Consider the following 16,816-nt stretch of genomic DNA (forward strand, 5'->3'; position numbering starts at 1 on the left):
CGTATCGAGTGCTCTTGGAAAAATTAGTAGCCTTCAGAAATGCTATTTTATAAATGTTTGTAGCAAAGGGGAATTAATATTTGTTAAATTCATTTTATCGTTTAGGCTACTAAGTCGATATTTTAACTTTTTCCGTTTATTAAGGTACTGTTAAATAGTTTAAATTTGTTTTCATTTTTCATGCTAAGCCGCATCATGAAAGAAAGAGATTGCTTACCAGTCGACAATGCATGTTTTTAATTATTTTTCCTTTAATGATCTTTTTGAAACTTTTGTATGGGAACTTATATTATTTCATTAAAATTTTTTGAAATAGATTTGATAAGATCGAATGAAGTGTCAAGAATTTAAGAAAATGCTAAACACTTCTCTGACTCCGATAAAATTAACATTTAATTTTCATTTCTCATATCGAAATTCACAAATAGGAAACCAGGCATTGTTCTTTTTCATTTCATGGTGTTCTAATTTTTCCACTTCAACTGAACTTTATCAGAAACTAGATGATGATGCAATAAATCGATGTCATCGAAACGACACTACTATATTAGTAGTGTTCCTTTATAGGAAATTATCAATATTATAGGTTTTTATAAACAAGATTTTATGCCGCTGTTTACATCAACATCCACACGTTTGATATTTTAATATAAATATTTAATTTTCCTTTGCAGTTAATAACAAAACTTTTGCCTTAGTATATGGCTCTACAATTGCATTGCTTTTATTTCTAAGAATGCATATTTTTATAGTTATTATATCCAGGCTCACCCCAAACCCAATACGGTAATTTAAGTAAAGTGTCCGTGAATATCTGTAGGTTGATGTCGAAGAATATAAAGCCGTAGATGGCAACACAGGGAATTTCTGAAGACAGCGTAGACGCATTGTATTTTAATATTAAATAAACAAATCTTGTACTCTACGAGAAAACTTGCATACCAGTTTTCTCGTCCGCCTATACGGTATAAAAGTTTGTCTCTTTCTTGCTCAGGACACATTTAGTTTCTAAGTTTAGTTGCTTTACTTTTTTGAATGAAACTGCATTGCTTCTTAGATGTAAAGCGGTGGTTTTGTAATGTCTTGGTGTGGAAAAAATGTTTTTCCGTGATTACTAATTTTATGTAACATATATCCGAACTTGTTGGAAAGGTGAGTGCCGACATTTCTCCTTTTAGTGTTACATGTGTGAACTTATAAGAAACTTCCGAAATTCTTATCTAAGGAAATTTTTCTCAAAAATATGGGTATACCAGACCGGCTTCATGAAGTAAAAATTTCAGCAATTTGAACGTTTCATTGCGAAACGTTCTTTCCCGGAGGACATTGCACCAAGCTCCAGTTTTTTATTGTTCCATTTACGGGGATTAAGAAGGCTAATGAGCACGTAACCCAGTGAACCAGCTGTTGTGTTGATGGCGAAAAGGAAGAAGGCAGACAATAAATTGCTATAAAAGTTGCTTAATTTTGAACTCTCCACTCCCACGATTTAGACTCCGTGCTTGTTCTTCCTTGCTTATTGACGCTTAAAAATTAACTGTGTAGATTAGAAATGATAGGATGAACATTAATCTGAATAAAATTACATGAAAGAGGGAAGCCGAATAAACAGTGAAAGATTCCTTGGGAGATGTGTTGCAAACGGCCTACGTCCGTTTACTAGCGTATTTTTGACATCTTCGCTGACATTGAATTTACAGATGAAACTCCTACTAAATTTCTTTAAGAATGCTTTACTATTCCCAAATTCAGGATCCCGGTGCAGTTATTTATTGCATAATTCAGCAAACCTGAATTTTTTATGCAAAATTCTAAGTGGCAGAGCGAGCAGGAATTGTGGAGAAAATTGATGTAGTTTTATTCCGGGATAAAATTTTCTTACAAAGTGAAATAGCTAGTACTATTACACTTTCCACTTTCCTCCTCTCGTATTGCAGTTTTAAAGCATTATTTTTATTCCTTCCCATTTCAACTAAAACTGTCAGTGAAATTCAGTCACTAAACATTGTGGTCGAGCGGAAACAAATAAGAAAAGCTACCTTCAATATCGATGCAGTGGTGAATAGGAAAAATTTGACAGAAGCAAAGATTTAGAAATAAAATATTTAGGAATGAGATTACTATGAACGAGTGCTACTTCAACGAGTGTTTCGTAAAGTTAATTTAAAATAAAAACTCGGATGCAAATTTAAAGGTTCAAATCCCGCGAACGGGCTGGCTGCATGGTCGTTTTCGTGGTTTTCCCCATGTGTAACGTGCATACGAGCCAGTTTCCCTTAGAACGTCCTCCACGAAGGCATCCCTCCATTTAGGCAGATAGCTCTCGTGTGCTTTGCCATAATTGAATAATCCAATCCAATCCAATCTGAGAGCAAATTTGAGAGCAAAATGTTGGAAACGGCTCCTTCGGACAGACAATTACGGATGATCTGCTCGGAGGATTCGACAGAAGGAGAGAGGCTTGTGACTCGATTAGTTTTCATTATTACATTTTTTTTTCTTTTCTGCTAACAAAACGGGGAAATCCCTTTTTATGTCTATGTATAAATTAGAGTAATGTAACATTTCCACTTGTGTGAAATATCGAAAAAGATCTCGACATTGAATGATCCGTGTTCCGATTATTTCATCTGTAGCGTGCACTTTGTAACCTAGTTGGTTGCAATATATTGAATCTCAAGAACATAGAGTCCGCGATTTTATTTTTCGTTAAGTACGGATACTACGGAACGGAAGATTGAAAACGAAAGTTTTAAAATTTACGAAGTCAGTACGTTGTTTAAACAAATTCAGGACAAAATTCGCACGTTTAACAAACAACTCAAGAATAAATTTCGAATTCGTTGCTAAATAATAATACGCTTCAAGATGAATATTCCGAAGAACTTTCGAAAGTGGAAGAATACCGAGACAAATTCTGTTTAATTTGGTTCGCTGTTGAAAAAATGCAAAGAAAGGATATTCGGCTACGGAAGGAACAAAAAGCGAGCAAAAAGGAAAATTCAAACTTCCGAAACTAGAATTGAGGAAATTTAGTGGAGAACCGAAAGACATTCTTGCCTTTTAATCCAAGTTTGAAACAATTTCACAAAGATGATGCTATTGTGGATTAAGACCAATCTCAATATCTGTTACAATGTGTGGTAGTAGATCTTAAAACGGCAAGATTGGTGACAAGTTTTCCGCCAACTAATGAAAACTATTCAAAGATAATTGCACAACTTAAAGATGGCTTAGATTACACAACTTAAAGATTAACTTTTGGTTCAGATTTATGTACGGGATCCATTTTCCATGGTAACGAAAAATGCTGCTGGTCGGATTAAATGAGATTTAGCTGAACTTTATGATTTACTTGAGAGCAAGCTCATGGCCCTCGAAAGCTCAAAGGTAGAACTAAGGAAGAATTTGCTGAATTTTTGGAGCCACTTGTTGAGTCCTGCTTACCAGAAACTGTTCAATGGATGATACTTCGTCCCAGCAAGATAGTGCGCGCTCTTTGGATAAACGTTTGTGCTTTCTTCGAAACCAAGTGCAAAGGGAGAAAAGGATTAAGCTTGCACGTAACCGGGTCGGGAGCTTCACTTTCTGCTCATTCACGTCCACATTCTGATGTTCCCTATTGCTCTACAGCTGCTGCCTTCGTAAATTTCCAAGGCAATACAGGTAGGCGGAATTTAGGTTGTATTTTTTGTTCAATTCTGCCGAATGTTTTTCTGCTCGCAAAATGTGTTTAGAAGATAAACTAAAGCCTTTGGTGCAAACGCCTGTCTATTTTCGCCGCCTACGAGTAGAACATAGCTCACAGGCCTTCAGAAAAAAAGTAAAATGTTTAACATGTGTATAAATTTCACTATACCAATATGTGCTCTAATAGCGAAACTGTAAAGCGAAATGAAACTGAAAGTACTGTTTTTTCAAGTAATGCATTGTCTAATCAGCCAACTGTTAATAAAAATGTGTATTTGCAAACATTTGATTTAAAAATAGTTTTCGAAGGTACACAACTTACAGTTCGTACGATTTTCGACAGTAGTTCACATAATCTTATCTTTCAGAAAGGGTCATCACGTTTTTGCAACTGCGTCCCAAATCGAAACAAACCATTCTTGGAGAGAGAGAGACAAGTCCTAATTGCCATTTAGTGTTTGATGTTAATTTAAGAAATTTTGAGGGAACGTATGAACATAACTTTGAAGTACTTACTCATAAGAAAATATGCGAATCTGTTCCAAAAATAGTTGATCACAATACCATAAATTAAAAGGTAGAAATATCACCTTGTCTGATTTGCAAGCTAAGGAATATAACATTGAATTACTTTTAGGAGCAGATGCCATCGGGGACATTATTGCTGGCAGCTCTCTGAAATTGAACTCGGGTATGTCTGTAGTGGCGACTGAATTCGGATACACTGTGATTGGTAAAGTAAACAGCTTATCTGAAGAACCTACTTCAGCTACTATTCTAGCATTACTGGAAAATAATTTGTTCAACAATATAGTGTCGTTGCATTCCTCTAATCTTGTGTAACCGAACTCTGGAATTTAGATGCCATTGGCATAACAGACCCAACCGAAGATGTTAAACTAGAACTTGCTCACACCAACACAGTTAACCAATTCAAAGAGATATTAAATTTTCTTTCCGATAGCCGATATGAATTGCCACCATCCTTTAAATTTGAAATTCTGTTACCTAACAATAAGTCTATGACCTTTAAAAGTCACAAAAGAATGTGTCGATGAATTAATGAGAAAATCAGTTAGATGAATATAAGGTAGTTTTTGAAGCAACGGGAAGATCTAAAAGTAATAGAAAAGAATTTAGTATGCTTGATTTTTTTCGCCATTTATTTTAACAAAAAGTTGCTTAGTAAGATTTTGTCCAGGTTTATTATTTGTCATGATTCTAGATTTGGAGGATGAAATTTCAAGTTTAATTTTCTTGCATTCTTGCTGGAATATGGCTATTATTTCTTGACAATTTCTTTGAAGGATTAAATGGGACCTTCCACTCATAACAAATGCGACATCATCGGCGAAAGCAGTAATTTTAGCAAAAGGAAGCCAAGCACTTTTTATAATTTTATTAAATGTAATATTCCATAATTCTGCGCTTATACATGCGCCTTGTGAACATGCACGAACTTGTTTTCTTCTGATTAAAGTATTATTATATAAAATGAGACTATGCTGATTATCAAGGAAATTATTGATAATTTAATAGATATTATAAGTACATTCAATATTTCTAAGTGCTTCTTTAATTGAGGGCCGCCATAATGAATCAAACGCTGATTTGAGACCTAAGCTGATTATTGCGGAGTGTAGGTTATTGATTTTATTAACATGGATTTGATTTAGGACTGCACTGGTTGCATGAATGGTAGATTTTTGCTGCCTAAATCCACACTGATTTTCATTAATGAATTTATGATGGTGAAAATGGTATTCAAGTCTTCCTATAATACAACTTTCAGATTTTCTCCAAGGGCTGGTAGAAGGTTAATTGGCCGATAGGAATTAGGATTTTCATGAGCTTTGTTCTTTTTGAGGAAGAGTATGATTTGTCTTGTTTTATAGCAGTCTTGAAAAATACCAAGTTGGAGACATTTATTGCAGATTAGAATTAGCTTAGGATTACTTTTATGTATAATTTGATAGCAGATTCTATCTGGTCCAGGAGCATTTTCGTTATTGAGTTTTTTAATAAATAGATTGAGTTCCATGGCTGTAAATGTGTTATCATTTTCTTGGAAGAAGATTACAACGAATTAATCTTTGTTCAGTTAAATCATCATATATGATTTCTTTTGGTAGAATAACATCTAGAATGTTTTCTAAAGTGATCTTCGTAACATTTTTATCATTATTTTCCCTATTAGTGACTGTAAGTTGCGTTGGGTGGAAGATTTTGTTGGTTTCAATTTTGTACAATGAGCCATACGTATACTGGTTGTTTGAACAATAGTTGCACCATGCTTAAAGCTTTGCAGACATTATTTGCTTTTTATATGAGGCTTTTCGTTTTTTGTATTTTTGAAGTAGGTTGAGTCGTTCTTCATCAGTTTGCGATGATTTCAGTTTTCTTCGTAATGCTCGTGTTTTGTGTTTGACTTAGCGGAGTTCTTTCGTCACCAGTTGATTTTTATAATGGGTATTGATGATCTTTTGAAGAAGGTACGTTCGTAGGTATCTTGAAACTTTCTGATAAGTTCCTTGGTAATAGTATTAAGTTCTGTTTTGGTTGTACACAGAATAATAGCATTTAAATAATAGAATAAGTCATTTGAAATTGGATTGAACTTTTGTTGAAATTTCTTTTCTTTGTTATTATTGATTTTAAATCTGGTAAGTGCAGTAAAGGACGTATGTTCAGTTATATCAAAAGAGATATATTTGTTATAAGATTCGGTATGTTCATCTAGTATTGATCTGTTGTTAATTTTATTATCAAGATGTGTTGTAGAAATAAGAAGATCAGTCCAATATTTATTGTAGGTATTATCAAAGGTAGGTCGGTTAGTAAAATGATTATGTAGAATGAGATTGTTTGCATTTAAAAATTCTTCAAGTATTCCTCCTCTGTGATCGGTTTGTAAGTATCCCCATTAAGTACTTTGCGAGTTAATGTCTCCACTAATAACATGCGGACTATTATTATTGTTGTAAGATTTCATTTAGTATGGATAAGGTTTGATTTGGATTTTTGACGGAGATATATAGATACTAGTAATAAGAAGCTGAGATGCATTAGTATTGATTGAAATTGTGATTATATCTCGAGTATTAATAATTATTGTAGAATTCCATTTATTGTTTGGAATGAATATGGCTGTACGAGGAGATAAAACACGCGTTGAAGCATGACGTTGAATAATTGCCCAGTTATTTGGACTTCTTCCTAATTTGCCAGTGATGCAATAATGTTCTTGTTTTATAATAAAATCTTCCAGATAATCTACTTGATACTGACATAGTTGGTCGGTGGCGGTCTTTGCTCTTTGAAGATTTATTTTGAGAAAGCGGATGCTATTGTTATTCTTTTTATTGATGGAAAGGGTCTATAGATAGTCTGCAGGATCTTGCATTATTGTTGATAATATGTATTGTATTTTACTCGTCTAACTCCTGTTTGATATGTGGACCAGGAAATAGCTAAAGCTGGATGTTTACAGTCAAATTTTGTTTCATACTTTTCATTGTTAATCCAACAGTTTATGCAATACGGAGTTTGGGAATAACAGCAAGAAACATGATATTTTCCGCCGTAGAATGAACATTTTGGTTGGTTTGTCTTATGAGAGAAATCCTGACAGACTTGACATCTGCGTACACCGATAAACTCGGTTATTTTATTGGTCCCTCATCCAATATATATTTGTTTTTTACTCATAAAATTTTGGAAAGTTCGACCGTGACATTTTATGATCCATTTATCAATATTATTTTGATAATTCAGTTTAAATAAAGGCCTTAGGTGGGAGATATTTGATTATGTTTCTTGGGCTATAATTTGAATCAGTTCATCAGAGTTGAAATTTTTTGGAGTATTATGAATTGTGCATTTTGGTATTGTGGCTTCCGGAAGTTTTACGTTAACTATATCTTTTGCAACTGTTTTGGCAATGAGGTCGTAGCTGATTTTTTTCTATACCTTCTGGTTATGACAGTGTATTGCAAGGCTTCCTTGAAGAAAGGTGTTTATTCTTTTGACGTTGATATTTAATGCTTGCAGTGGTATTAATTGCAGTGGTATATGATTTATTTGTTCTATTTTTCTTTTTCGGGTCTTGCTTCGTTTGGTCATTAAATCAATCGTTCTGCAGTCCTTATCCAGTTCTGGCTCTTTTCACAGTTCATCCAGTTTCCTTTTCGGGTTTGGCAGTTCTTTTCCGGTTCCTGCTGGTTTTGCAGATTTGGATTCTTTTCCGTTTTTTTGCTTCTTTTCCAGGTATTGCGTCTTTTCTGACTCATCTATCTTTCCAGTTCTGGCATCTTTTCCGGCTCTTGCTTCTTTTCCATTTCTTGCATTTTTTCCAGTTTCTTCTTCTTTTTCAGTTCTTCTTTGTTTTTTAGTTTTTGCATTTTTTCCAGTTTCTTCTGCCTTTTCAGTTCTTCTTTGTTCACTTGTTTTTGTATCTCTTCCAGTTGTTTCTCTATTTTCAGTTCTTCTTTCTTTTCTAGTTTTTGTATCTCTTCCAGTTTTTTCTTGTTTTTCAGTTCTTCTTTCTTTTCTAGTTTTTGAATCCATTCCAGTGTTTGCTTCTTTTTCAGTTCTTGCTTCTTTTCTAGTTTCTGTTGCTTCTCCAGTTTTTATTTGTTTTTCAGTTCTTGCTTCTTTTCCAGTTTTTGCTTCTTTTTCTGCTCTTGTTTCATTTTCAGTTCTTGCTTCTTTTCCAGTTTTTGCTTCGCTTCCTGCTCTGGCTTCTTTTTCAGTTCTTGCTTTTTTCCAGTTCTTGTATCTTCTCCGGTTCTTGCTTCTTTTCTAGTTTTTGTATCTTTTCTAGCTTTTGCTTCTTTTTCATTTCTTGCTTCTTTTCTAGTTGTTGTGTCAATTCCAGTTTTTTCTTGTTTTTCAGTTCTTGCTTCTTTTCCAGTTTCTCCTTCTTTTCCAGTTTCTCCTTCTTTTCCAGTTTCTCCTTCTTTACCGGTTCTTCCTTTTTATTCAGTTCTTGTTTCTTTTCCAGTTCTTGCATCTTTTCCGGTTCTCGCTTCTTTTCTAGTTCTTTCTCGTTTTCCAGTTTTTGCTCCTTTTCATGATCACAAGCAGGGATTTCCAATCTACAAAATAATCAGTATATCTTTATTTCAGTAGTAAAAAAGTGAAAGTAATGCAACGACGATCACGTTTAACATGTACAACACTTTAATATTTAGATACTATATAATACTTTGGGCTCAGTTTCATAGGGAAAAATCTCCCCGTAGATTTATTGCCTGACAGAATATTTTTCTACAAAGGGCGAATTTGTTGTTTTCGTTATAAGGACCTAAAGCCAAGCAGAGAAGTTAAAGAATTTGACATTATTTGTATGCAATAAGCGACCACCATGAATCTCACGTAGAGTGTGATAATTTGCAAAGTTTCAGTGCCTTACTTTTCCTTACTTAATTTTTACATAAGTTGTAATAATAATAATAGTAATAATAAACAGGTGGCTTAAAAACAGAGGGAAACAATGGGGAAAATTGCAAAATAGGAGAAAAAAATGAAACTGAAATCAAAAATGAAATAACTACAAAAAAAGGATGGAAAAAGCATCTTAGAAGATATACACGTAACGTTCTTTCTGAATCAGAAAAACCTGTATTTAAACGAGTATAAGTTTGAGAGCTTTAGATTCATTTAGGTTTTGAATCAATTACTATTTCTTACGCTTGCTAGATATTTTAAATTTCTTCAATTTTTGTATAATTTACTTACGTATCTTGTATTTTAACCTTTTCTTATTATTATCCCAGTAGAGGTAACCTTACACATCATTACATTATCTCCGAGTTTCCTCATTTAAGTAATCTTTCTCTCAGAACAATCCCTTTGCGTCGCTGGCTGCACAGGTTTCAAATTTTCTCTCGTTATTCCAAATTCGGAAAATATTGCTGGTCTATTTCGTCGTCCAGCAGAGCAGCACTAGGAGTTTTGCCACCATTTGTTTTCAATTGAAAATTTTATTCTCATTCTTCAGTTACATTCTTTAAGTTTTAATTATTTATACAGGAAGAAAGAAAGGAATCAAACACAGTAAAACAAATTAGGAAAAGAAATATATGTTCTCTCCTATATTTATTGTTCCCTGTAATTTCTTTTGCCTGTTCCATTAAATTTATTCAAGGAAAATTTGCTAAGTTTTTCAAAATGTATTTCCTAAATCCTTATGCGAATTAAGCCTTTCTGAGCGTTTCGGCTAATGGCCGAAATCACTTTAATGGCTTTCACAATGTAATGTTTGAATATTGACAGCTGCCTATACTGAAATATTTTCTCCATTGTCCTCGAAAAAAGAAGTATTAAAGTTCCAGGAGATTTTACAATGAAGGACACACATTTCTTATTTGAAGGGCAAGAGGAAAAAACAGATATTTTCGGATGGGAATATGTAGCATTGTAAACACCGTGTTTGTAAATTTCATCATATAGTAGCAACACTTGAGTCATAAGTAATTATGCACATATATGAGAGAGACGACATCGAGGAAAAATGAAATGGCAAAACAGGACCGAAACAACTTTCCTGGCCGGTACAAACAACACAAAACACAAGAAAGAACGGACACCAATTATGCTTAGCACAAGAGAAATTAAAAAATAGGAACAAAATTAGACACTTATGGACCTGAAAGAAGGTGTTGGAAATTACGACCTGCACCCTGATACAGGTATCACATCTCTCGCACATCGACCATAAGATGTTCTGGAAAATACTGTGCATCCTCAGGACTCTCCCAGCAGCTGCCACGATATGTGCCACAAGTTCCTGTTGGACTTCTAACAGGGGTTTCGTGCACGAATGTGTTGAATTACCCCGAGCGGAAGTGATAATGCAAGTGAGGTCTCGTGATCTTGCTGAACAATGCACTGGACTACCCCTACCAAACCCATGTTTAGGATACTTTCCTAAGGAACTTTCGAATACTTTCTTTGATGACAATCCAATGTTTTTGTTCTTATTTCTTAGTTTTCGCTGCGCTAAGAATAATAAAGAAATATCTTTACACTGTTCGTACCCTATTTTTCTTGTATTGTCTCTCGTCACTATAGCGCCAGGAAAGCGTTTCCGACCATGCATTGCAATAAACGATTATATATATATATAATTTATTTCCTAAACAATATTGATTAATTGATTATATTATCTCCTATGTTTAATTAAAGTAGAATTATTTTAAAAGAGTGAATCCATACTGGTAAGTTATATTTCGAAAGATGTTTTGAAGTAATTTGAAAGCAAAATGTTAATAATGTTTTTGGTTAATAATGTTAATAAAGTTTAGGAAAATGCAAAATGTTAATAATGGGGACTAGTGTTAAATCCTCATGAAGAATAATATTTCAATTGTAAAAAGAAAATTAAAAACATGTAATCATTGTCATTGATCGGAAATTAATTGACTTTTCAAGGGGAACAAACCAACTCCCGTTCAACGAACAATAATTGATAAAAATACGTAAATACGAAGGTGTTTCGTCTTTACTCGAGTTATAAGTTAAAGCCGAACCGGCAATTCTAGTCAGGCCAAATATCTCCGCGAATAGAAGGGATTATGATCCAATGCTTATACACAAAGAACTTATTCTTATGAAGCAATTTAGTCAATTCAATTTGGAGTAAAAAGCAAAATCTGCAGAGAAATCCGATATAACCCGAGTAACCGTCCCCGACACCTTCATGTTTATGCATTTGAGTTCTATATTATTTTTAAAAATTAAACATTGGAAATTCAATTTGGAGTAAAAAGCAAAATCTGTAGAGAAATCCGATATAACCCGAGTAACCGTCCCCGTCACCTTCATGTTTATGCATTTGAGTTCTATATTATTTTTAAAAATTAAACATTGTAAATTGAATTTGGAGTAAAAAGCAAAATCTGGAGAGAAAGCCGGTATAACCCGAGTAACCGTCCCCGACTCCTTCATGTTTATGCTTTTGATTTCTATATTATTTGTAAAAATTAAACATTGGAAATTGTTATTATGAAATCGAATTCAAAGTAAAGTTGAAATAAACATAGAAGTTTACAAAATAAGATAAATAATGCAAAGTTTGTAAAAACAAATCAAAGACAATATAAAGTAATATAAAAAATTTAAAAAATAATATATAATAAGAACAGTGAATGTACATGAAGATGTAAAGGCCAGAAAAGGTATTAAGTAACTTACATTCTTTCTAGTGGGGGAGTTGGCAAAGTATTCTCTTCATGTCTGACTCATAAGTGTTGGGTGTCCGAAAATTCTTAGCGGCAGTGGGGGCTTTGAACAATATCAGTCGGTAAGACTTGGGTGAAGTAATTTATGGTAGTGGGTTGGACTCGGAATTCTTGAGGGATGTATTATGTGGAGTTCTTATTTGAGGAGACTGTCTGTTAAGATTTTTTTGAAAATACTAGTAAATGGAAATTAATTAATTTCTGGCTAATTGTCGTGTCGCAATGATTAAGAATTTAAGAAAGAAAAAAAGGAATTTTCACTGTCCAAGAGCTATTAGACAGGCTGAAGTCATGAAATAGGCCCATTTTTTTAGTAACAGTATAGTAACAGCGTGAGTCTGAAGACAATTAGGTTTTTACAATATATACAATTGAGTAATTACACTATATACAAATCCTTCAACTGATAGTCATCCAACTTATACCGCCTTCTCAGGTTTAGGAACAAATTATCATATCCCTATCAGTTACATGATTTAGAGTGAGTATTTAACGCCTGCTCTGTTAAGGCAATGGTTGATAAATTGAATGGGTATTAGATTATTTTTGAGAATTTTAATAAGGAGCAAAATTTCGCGTTGTAAATCTATTGTATCTGTGCATATAATTTTAATTCGTTGTATTTGATTAATTATAGTATTGTTAATTACATTTTTGGATATGTTGGAGTTCCATTTATTAATTTGTTAGTACTGAAATTGAAGTTTCTTGTTTTGTCAAAAAGTAAAATTTTTTTGTAGTTAATGATTTGAAGATCTAGAAAGTCTATGCTATTTTGTGAATTATTAGTTTTATTAAGTGTAAGACAATTCGGTAAAATCTCGGAGTGTTCAATTTTATCAAAATTATTAATTGTAATAAGGTCATCAATATATCTGTAGGTGTGCTTGTAGTAATTTAACTCTTGTGGTTGTAGATTTTTTTGGAAGTTAAAGTCTTTGACAAATAAAAAGATGTAGTTATGAAAAAGTGTGCATTTTAGGTAGGTTTCCCATTTGTCAAGAGTCATGATATTGAGCATATCAGGGAAGAGTTTAGTTAGATCAAGTGGACTGGTATAGATTTCTTCTAGAGGAAGTGAGGTATATAAGTTTTCAAAGTCATAGCAATTAATGTTTTGGATGTTAATGGTTTGAATAGCATTAATGACAGGAGTGTTATTATGAATGATCCAGGATTGTTATGATTAGTGTTAAAATCATTGAAAATAAATTTACAGATTTTATTAAGTTGAATTGAAAAATAATAGTCTACATTTTTCTTGTAATTTATAAGTTCCATTAGCAATAAATCTGAATTTTAATTGTGTTTTATGGAATTTGGGAATCGCATAAAGATTAGTAAATCTGTTGTAGTTTGCATTGAAAGTAATATTGAGTTTCTTATGAAAAGATTTAAACCTGTTTATTATAGATGTTTCTGAAAGGTTGGCTAATTGAAAAGTAGTTGCGTTGAGAAGTTCTTTATGAATAATTTCTGCGTAGAATTGTTTTCATATAATGCTAAAGTTATTAGTTGTTTAACTATTTTTGTAATAGTAAAAAGCTGTTTTAATTTTTTAATATCTGATGTAAGTTTCGACCAATTCAGTGTACTTTTAAACTTGAGGTGACTGATTTCGGTGGATATTCGTTGAAGAATTTTGGCTTTCCATTTTTAGAAGGTATCTATGGGTTAATTCAGTTGATAGCTTGCTTTAACTATAACTTTGTTGATGTTGTTTTCGAAAGTCTTGTAACAGAAATTTGTAGTCATGGTTCTGACTGGTCTAAATTTTGTACCATAACTCATTAGTGTTTTAAGTTGATGGTTTTGTATGATATTCAGGTTGCCAGTAATTATGTGCAGGTGATGAGAATCCACGTAATTGCTGTAAATTGGTGTCTTACAATGTCATTCTGCTGTTTCATCTATTTCATGGTGGTTAGTCAGCAAGTTGCTTAAGGTCCTTTGATATTTAAATGCAACCATAGGTAATGTATCAACTGCGGGGAAGTAATCGTTACAATCTCTGATGATTCTTGAGAAATGAATATTGTCAAACTGCGGATGTAGAAAATTGACTTTAAAATAAATTTTGCGTTGAGTGAGACTATTAGAGAGTCCGAAAAAACTAAAATCGAGAATCATGTCTTTAATGATTTGTCTGTCGTCGTAGCTTTATTGAATGAATTTTTTTAGTTTGATAAAGAATTTATTAGTACAGGAGTGTAACAGTTGAGAAGTTCCTTGGGAAAGTTGTCTGAGTCAAAGAAACATTTCAATTGTTTATTCAATGCAAATGTATCCAAAGTGGATAAAAATCTCGCATTATTTTTTATTTTGCTTCCTCTTATTCCTCTCTGCGTTTTGTTGCTGTAGTGCTTAAATTGGCTGAAAATAGATTTCTTAGAAGTATCTCTATGACTATGTATATAAGTGTTAAGTCCATATGGATAAAGTGAACGTTGTTTTAGTATATAGAGAGCCTCCTGAAAAATTCGTGTTTTGTGATTGGGTATTATATCTAGTATCTGAAGTTGAACAGAGTTGAAGTCATGGTGTTTAAAGTGCTCTAATTCTGCTGTATTGAGTTCTGATGGTGTACTTATATTAATGCTATTTTTTGTGCGTTGAATTTTTTGATTTAAGCTCTATGGTTATTGATTCGAAAGTTAAGATTGTTTTTAGTCTGTCCTATATATTTTATATGTCAAGTGCCGCATGTAATCATGTAAATACAGTTAAATGTTTTTCATAAAAATTGTATTTTGGGTTTATCTGTAGCAGGCATGGCGTTAAATTTTCAAGTTTTTCATCTAGTGGAATGACATTTAATGATTTCAATTTCAGATAAACTAGCAAGATATAAAAGTAAGGAGGCTGCTAACCTTCAATACAGTAAAGTTTTTGTATAAGAACTTTATAAAACTTAAAAATTAAAATATTAAAAAAGAAGAATGGTGGTAATATATAAAGTGGGTACATTAGGCAAGAGATAAATAGCGCTAATAGCTGCTATTTAGCATATCCAATGTTGTATGATCCTAAATTCATTAAGTGCGAAAAGAATTTACAATTACTTGCGCAATTGCTGCAAAGTTAGTTAATAATAATTTATTTCCTAAACAATATTGATTAATTGATTATATTATCTCCTAAGTTTAATTAAAGTAGAATTATTTTAAAAGAGTGAATCCATACTGGTAAGTTATATTTCGAAAGATGTTTTGAAGTAATTTGAAAGCAAAATTTAAATAATGTTTTAACGGGGACTAGAGTTAAATTATCATGAAGAATAAAATTTCAATTGTAAAAGGAAAATCATATATATATATATATATATATATATATATATATATATAAAATCTTTATATATATATATATATATATATATCTTACCGTGAAAGACCGAAATTGGAGAATGTCGACTTTCACCGGAGAATGTCAACATTCACCAAATACGTCGGTGAAAGATCAAATATTGCATTACATTCTTGTACATTCGGACCCTCACCGGTGTATGTCGACACTGACGGATGTGTTCTGGTGTAGGTTGAAAAGAGAGGAGTATATGTACACGCTGTCATTGCAAAAGGAAGTGTTCCACAAATAAATGCTGTTGTAAAAGCAAGGGCCTCTTGTGCAATTGAAAGTGTCATAAGAGTTTAAGTTTTTGCAATAAATAAGATTTGAATCACGTAATTTAGTAAGTTTTAAACTTCTATAATTTTCCTTTCTCATTTTGAATGTACAGTGTGTTTTATGTTCTTATATTCTTAAGTTCTTAATTTAAGTGCGTTTTTTCATGACCGAATTACGGAGAAAATATAATATTCTTATGTGTTCAACCATTCACCATTAGTAGATGGTGAATGTTGACATTTACCGGTGTAAGTCAGAAATAAGAGTGTTTGGAAAATATTTCGGACATACAACAAGCGACTATGTGAATGTTGACATTCACCGGTGAAAGTCGGCATTCTCCAGATTTCGGCGTTTCACCATAACATATATACGATAAACGTATATATATATAGTTATATATGTATATGTGTGTGTGTGTGAATTAATGTTAGAAATTCTGATCGCACATATTGATCTATAATACAGAGCAAATTTGGCAGATGAATAAGATAAAATATTCAGATTTATTTCAGTTCACATTTGCGGCCCCAATTCATTTGAAATTCTAAACCTACCTATTTCTAGAATATTTATATTTCTCATATTGTTGAAATAGAAAGAAAGTAGCACGACGTCGTGTCAGACGTGACAGTGATAGAAAAAATGTGCATAGTTCGAGAATATTGCGGCTTAGTAAGAGAAATATTTGATTCAGGAAATTTTATATTCCCACTTAGCTAGGTCATCATCTTTATGTAAAAATCATGTGATGGGTATATATATATCTACATAAATATATTTTAATTAATTAGTTTTTGTTTTTTAATTTTCTATTAATTCAAAATTATTTAATATTATACATTAAAAAATAATTGCAATGAAAAGTTGGAATCTCGAAATTTTTATTATGTTTGATAAGTACATTCTCAAAACTCGAGCTAAATAATATTATAAATCTCTTTAAATCTAGAAATATATAGTCTAACAGAAACAGATGAAGAGAACAATTTATATTAGATTTGTTCCGAATAGAGTATAGGATGGATTTCAGTGTTTACTTAATTTGTTTTACATACATATATATTATTATTTATAAACATAAAGTCCTTTTTGTCTTTGTTACTCTAATTATATCAACTATTTGACATTCAAGAACTAACTTCATAACAACTTCTCATTCACAAATTTTACAAACTGGCCGTTTAAACACGTGTATTTTCTATGTTAGCTTCCTGTTTAGATATTTCATTAGTTAATGCAATAACGTTTACTCATAA

Source organism: Stegodyphus dumicola, chromosome 11 (genome assembly GCF_044657685.1).
Source record: "Stegodyphus dumicola isolate Sdum_Otavi_A_Nest chromosome 11, ASM4465768v1".
In the NCBI taxonomy this organism is placed as follows: domain Eukaryota; kingdom Metazoa; phylum Arthropoda; class Arachnida; order Araneae; family Eresidae; genus Stegodyphus; species Stegodyphus dumicola.